The following is a 6,888-nucleotide window of genomic DNA, read 5'->3' on the forward strand; positions in this document are numbered from 1 at the left end:
CAAACGTTCACCAACATAAACGAAACGAACGCCTTAGCATGCATCGAAGTATAACACATAACCACATCATAGGATACGTTCCTTAATCACACATGTACCAGGTAAATCATTCAAAACTTGACAACAATGATTATTTTAACAAAACAGAAATCTGGCAGAGCAGCGCAGTCGTTTTGTAAAAATCATAAAAAAATCCATCCGATATCATTTGAAGCTAAAATTTGGTCACCACATAGTATACTCATCAAAGTTCATCCAGTTAAAATTTCACACCAAAATCACATCTTTAGGTCGGTCAAATCAAAAACGAAACTCACTAGACGAGAATAAAAATTCGTGCCAAAATAAGATCGTTTGGTCGGTCAAACACTCGTCGGAACCTACTGTCCGAACAACACAGAATCCATGCTCAACATTCACAAACTAGGGTTTGTCTAACATTCATCCACATATACCTATTCATACTTTCCACACATATTCATGCTTCAAAAACGACCTCATAACCATAATCTCATATTTACACATAGCATTCACCAATGAATCATCCACAAACTCACACACACACATAAATACACGCACAAACACATGCTTTCTCATGCAAACACCTTCCCAACCGATTAATTTTTAGATCTACGATCTCTACACTCACTATATGCATGAGGGGATCAAGAAACATGGATTCAATGGTAAGAATGAGAAAGATGATTCAAGTAAACCTTTCTCTTACAAAAACAATCGGTAGGGATGACGAATGATGCGATTCTTCGATGAATCTTGAGTTTCCAACTCCAAAATGATGCAAGAACAAGGAATTGGTGAAGGATTGTGGAGAGGGTGAAGAGAGGGAGGAAATTAATTAAATCTTAAATATCCTGAACCCTAAATATCCCAAAACAATTAATTAAATCCAATAAGGAAATTATTAGTTCCAATAATTTGAAGGGGCCGAAAATTCCAAATAAAATGGCTAGAACAAAATGCATGATCCCATTTAATTAATTTCCCACATTGGAAAAATATAGTACATTATTCCACATAACTCACAACAATTAAAACTCACATCGTTAACTCAAACACATAGAAATTAAATTCCATGAATGAAATTCCAAATCGACAACCACATTAAAGAAAACAAAAGTCGCAAATTTTCGGGGTGCTACAACAATGAACCGTAGTGATTAAAGATTTATGGATTTAGAAAAAAGAAGTAAAAATGAGCAGACGCTTAGGAATGCATACACGCTAAATAAATAATTACTTACGCCTAAATTAAGTATATTATTTGTTTTAATAATTGATATAATTAATTACTATATTTTACTGCCTCCGTCCCACTCAAGATGACCACATTCTTGAGTGGCACGATATTTTAGGAAGTGTTGTAAGGTGGAATAAGTAGAGAGAAAAAAAGTAGTTTAATATTTTAATGAAGAGAGAGGAGAGATGAGGTTATTTCCAAAATTCGAAAGTGACCATCGTAATTGGGACAAAAAAGGAAATGTCGCCATCTTAAAAGGGATGGAAGGAGTAATAATTATTAATTTATTAATAATATTTTTACTTATAAAATCTGATAATAATGAAAAATTTACTTATTACTCCATCCGTTCCAATTTAAGAGTGTCATTTGATTTCGGCACGAGTTTTAAGAAATGTAATAAAAAGTTGGTGAAAAGATAGTGGAATGTGGATTTTACTTTTGTATATTAGTTTTATAATAAAATGTGAGTGGAAAAATGTTAGTGGAATGTGAGGCCTGTTGTCATTTATAGAATATTTCAACTGAGACTCCTAATGTGGGACACCCAAAAATAGTAAACTGAGATTCTTAAAGTGGGATGGATGGAGTATATTTTTAATTTAATGTTTATATGAATTTTAAAATATTGATAATTTTTCAAACATGGGAAAGCAAAGTTGTTAGAAATTGTATTTTTTGGATTTATTTTCCCAAAAATTATTTTCCATGTTAATTTTACATTTGTATCATACAAACATGGCATTAGAGATATAATATTATTTTCCCTATTGGACATACAGACTCACAACATAGATTATTCATGGTATAAGCGTTTCAAATGACACTAGGGTTAAAACGAGCATATTTTCGAATATAATCATTTTTCTCAAACCCTGCGACGTATTTTTCATCAAGAGTCGTCCATGCTTCTATTCCTCCGGATTTTGAATCCAATAAGATCGCCAAATTACATCCTTTCTCAACTTCAGAGGAATGCGGAATGAAGCTTGACATCCACACAGGTTTTCCCCCACCAAAATCAATCTCGGAAAGACCAATATTTGCCCAACTGGTCATAGCAAGAAAAGTAGCTTCTTGAGGCATCTCATTCCTCAATTCCTCCAAAAAATCATACGCACCCTCGCTCCCCAATCTTCTCACAAATTCACCATCTATCTTTGCTATCTCTTTTTTCACCTCCCTCAACAACTCCGTCAACTCCTTTTCTTTGGGGAAGCTCCACAAGCTCTTGCTATTCCATGCTAAATTACCAAAACTATCATCTGGAAATGGGGGCATCGCCTTTCTCCGCAGGTTGACCCCTTGACTCATCAAAATAGGTTTCATGTCCTTCCCGGCAGACTCTTCCGTCACAGCCTCTATGAAGCATTGTCGTATCACAGCGGTCACCACATTCACTCGCGAGACACGAAAGCTACTTGTTTGAGCCTTAAGAATGGATAGGGCAGAGGCATCGAAAACGTACCTTCTCAACACAAACTTCCTGGAGATTAAGTATTTGGAAAAATAGTTGAAAGGTAATTGATTGTTTGACAATGAGGGCTTTTGTGAAAAGGAGGATTGGGCTATACGATTCAAGGGAGGAAAACTTAACCCTAATCCCTGTGCATTGGCAGCCCAATGTTGGAGAAATGTGGAGATTGAAACCATGTCTGCAATTAGATGATGAAACTTGATACTCATGGCTATGCTGCCACAGTCAAAACAGTTCAACTGAATCACCATTATGCTATCACCCATACCTAGCAGTTTCTCCGCTGTAGGATAGAACTTGTTCATCAATTCAACGTTTGGGTTTTGCAAAAAATCGCTCATTCGGGCCTCCACTTTGGCGACGGAGAATGGAAGGCCTTGGTCATTACAATCTGCAGAGAGGGCATCTTTGATAATTCCGGCAAAGGGATAGAATGTGACCAGAGTTCGAGAAAGTGACTCCTTCAAATGTTGAATTTTGTCTTTGCTGTAATTGCCCAAGTAGTATAAAACTAAGTAGGCGTACCCATAAATCATAGTTTGATCTATCAAAGAAGTGTTGTAAACTCTAAGGTGAGGAGGTGTTGGTGAAGAGGGTTTTATTTTCTCCATTGAAATAATATTGCTAATTTCCATTCCGATTTTTCTTTTTTCCACTTATTTTGTTACTGATCAACTTCATTTCTAATTTCTATTTTATAGAGTAAGTTTTCTAAGCTCTAAAATAGGGAAATTAATTTTTCGAGATATCCTAAACTGATTAAATTATGTTTGGTAAATTATTGAATATAAGTTAGGCCTACCTAAATACTTGATTGGTCCCGTATACGCTCTTCATTATTGCATTTGCATACAAATATTTACGTAGAGGAATAGGGTCATTGGCATATCATTATTGCATATTTGTATGGGCTATTAAAGTTAAGGGTGCTTACATAAATTGAACAGGTATACAATTTTTGATAAAATAATAAAATAGATTGGTTATTATAAGGGTGTTTATTGCGTGATTTCTGATTTTGAATAGCACAACCGGACAATTAATGTTATGCATGCAAATCTAAATTCAATAATATAAATAAAACTAGGATTAGAAATTAGAATAAAGTGCAAATAATGCATCAATATGTTCAGTCATATTATTTATTACTACTAGAGAATAGATATGCACAGAGTTCAAATTGAAGACATTTGCATTACATAACTAATATAGTCATGGGGATGTCTATTCTATCTAATAGGTAATCATAGTATTTAGTATGCAGTAAAGTTAAACCTAACTTTGAATAGAAGATATTCTGAGATTTCAAGTTCTTATAATTTATTACATGACTAACATAGTAATATTAATGTCCATTCTTTCGAATTGGTAAGCATAGTGTTTGGTATGTGGTGTCCAATGTTTTAAAAACCGGACCGGCAAGCGAACCGGCTTCGGTACTGGTTCACTGGTTCAACCGGTTTACTGGTCGAACCATTGGTTGAACCGGAATACTGTTTATACATATATATATATATTTATTTAGTAGTAAATGATAAAATTTAATTAAATGTTTTGTCAATAAATATTATAGTATAATACATTTAATAGTGTTATTATAGAAACAAGTCTTTGTACTAGTATATTAGAATATTTAATGACGTTAAGTTTGAATACAATAATAAATTATAATACATAATATTAAAAATTAGTATTAAACTCTATGTATAATTATAAATTCCTATATTGTAAAATATTAGTTATTGTAAAAATATAATTAAAATATAAGAAATATATTATAATTAACAATTTCTTAAAAGAATATAAAATTAAAATGAATAATCTTAAATGAATAGAAAATTAAAATGAATTATTAGTTTCGGTGGAAAAAGAATTTCCAATTTAATGTATAAGGATAATTAATATTCATAATATTTCAAAATGACCATGTGGTGGAGTGGCAAAGAAGTTGGTATTTAGAGATGAGGTCATGTGTTCAAGTCTTAGCAACAACAAATTTTAAAAAAATATTTTGAAAAAGTAGAAAACCGGTTTCCGGTTCACGATCGGACCGGTCTGACCGGCCGGTTCCACCGATTTACGGCGATTCAATGTGCTAGTGGGTTTTAGGGGTGAACCGGACCGGACTACCTGCCGGTTCGCGGTTGAACCGGTCGAACCGGCCGGTCTGGTCCGGTTTTTAATAAGGCTTTATTTTTGACATGTTTAGGCATGCATGATTAGGCACAACCGGACAATTAATGTTAGGCATGCAAATCTAAATTCAATAATATAAATAAAAGTAGGATTAGAAATTAGAATAAAGTGCAAATACTGCATCAATATGTTCAGTCATATTATTTATTACTAATAGAAAATAGGTATGCAGAGTTCAAATGGAATACATTTACATTACATAACTAATATAGTCATAGGGATGTCTATTCTATCTAAGAGCATCCACAACGGTGGCGGCCGTCGCCACGGCCGTCCGCGCCGTTGGCACGGACGCTACCCGCCGCTGCTGCGCTCGCGCCAGATTATTTATTACTACTAGAGAATAGATATGCAGAGTTCAAATGGAAGACATTTACATTACATAACTAATATAGTCATGGGGATGTCTATTCTATCTGAGAGCATCCACAACGGTGGAGTCCGTCGCCACGGCCGTCCGCGCCACTGGCACGGACGCTATCCGCCGCCGCTGCGCTCGCGCCGCTGGCACGGCGCTGCTCGATGCATCGAGCAGCGCCGTGCCAACGAGCAGCTGACGTGGCGCGCTGGGATTCGTCAACGGCATAGCCGTTGTGTTTAAATTTTTTTTTTAATTAAAAAATCAGTTTTTAATTAAAAAAACCGATAAAAAATAAAAAAAAATTTCACTTCCCAAAAAAAATATATCCGTTTATAACCGTTTTTTTCCACTTTTTAATTTTTTTTTTCATTTTTTTACCCCAAAAATGCACACTTTCATCTATAAATACCCCCAATTTCACTCCCAAAAATTCACTTCAAACTACACAATTCTCATCTTCATTCTCTCATATCCATTTTCATCTTCAATCTCTCATATCCATTTTCATCTTCATTCTCTCAGACCCTACAACATCACTATGTCCGGCCAAGACGATAACCCTACGGGCTCCCACGGTTGGAACCCCGAATGGTTCGGTTCACAACCGTTTCCTAGTCCAGAAACGGACTATTCGACCGCTCCTCTCACCCAAGATTCGGGCGTTCCGGGTGGCTACCGGCCATACCCGGTCGACGAGCAAGGTGCCTCCGATGAGCGATACGGGTGGACACCGGAGCCTAGGCCTCCCGTCCCTTCCCAAACTCCGACTCCTCCATCTCGCGCCGGTGTCCGCACACCGTACTCACCGGCGGAGATGGATAGATTGTTCAAGGCGTACTTGGAAATCTCCGAAGATGCGGTGGTTGGCACGAACCAATCCGGCGATCACTTTTGGTGGCGCGTCTCTCGGCGGTACAATGCAAACCGGCCGTCGGGAACGATCGAGTGCAACGAGAGTATGGTGCGCAACTGCATCGGCCGAGCCAACGACGAAATTGACAAGTTCAATGGCTATTTCCTCTAGGAGTCGCGGAATTCCGGGAGCGGCCGGAGCGAGGTCGACATCATCACTGCGGCGCTGAGCACCTACCAATCCATGAACGGTAAGTCGTTCAAGTACCTAAATGTTTGGCTGGAAACGAGGACGCACCCGAAGTATCTGGGAGGCGTAACATCCTCCTCTAGCGGCTCCTCCAAACGGCCACGGTCGGCATCCCTATCCGACGCCGGCGAAGAAGTGGCTAGCCAACTCGCCGAAGCTAACTTGGGTAGCCCCGACGCCGGACCAAGCGGTTCCCGACGCCGACCGCAAGGAAGGAAGAAGGCGGCGGCCGAACGCCGTCGCGCCGCGACTCCATCTGCCCCCGCCCCCGAACCCGCACCATATGTTCTACCTCCACCCCCGAACAACTCGTTGTGGGCCCTTTTGGCCCAACTCAATATGGCTGATAGGTCAACTATGACCCCCACGCAACTTCAAACGTACGAGGACATGATATTGGGTCTCAAAAAACAATTGGGGTTGGTGCCGCCGGATGCGTAGTCTTCCTGGGGTAATATTAGCCAATAATCATGTAATTTTTAATTTTTATGAGT

Source organism: Salvia splendens, chromosome 5, assembly GCF_004379255.2.
Source record: "Salvia splendens isolate huo1 chromosome 5, SspV2, whole genome shotgun sequence".
NCBI lineage: Eukaryota > Viridiplantae > Streptophyta > Magnoliopsida > Lamiales > Lamiaceae > Salvia > Salvia splendens.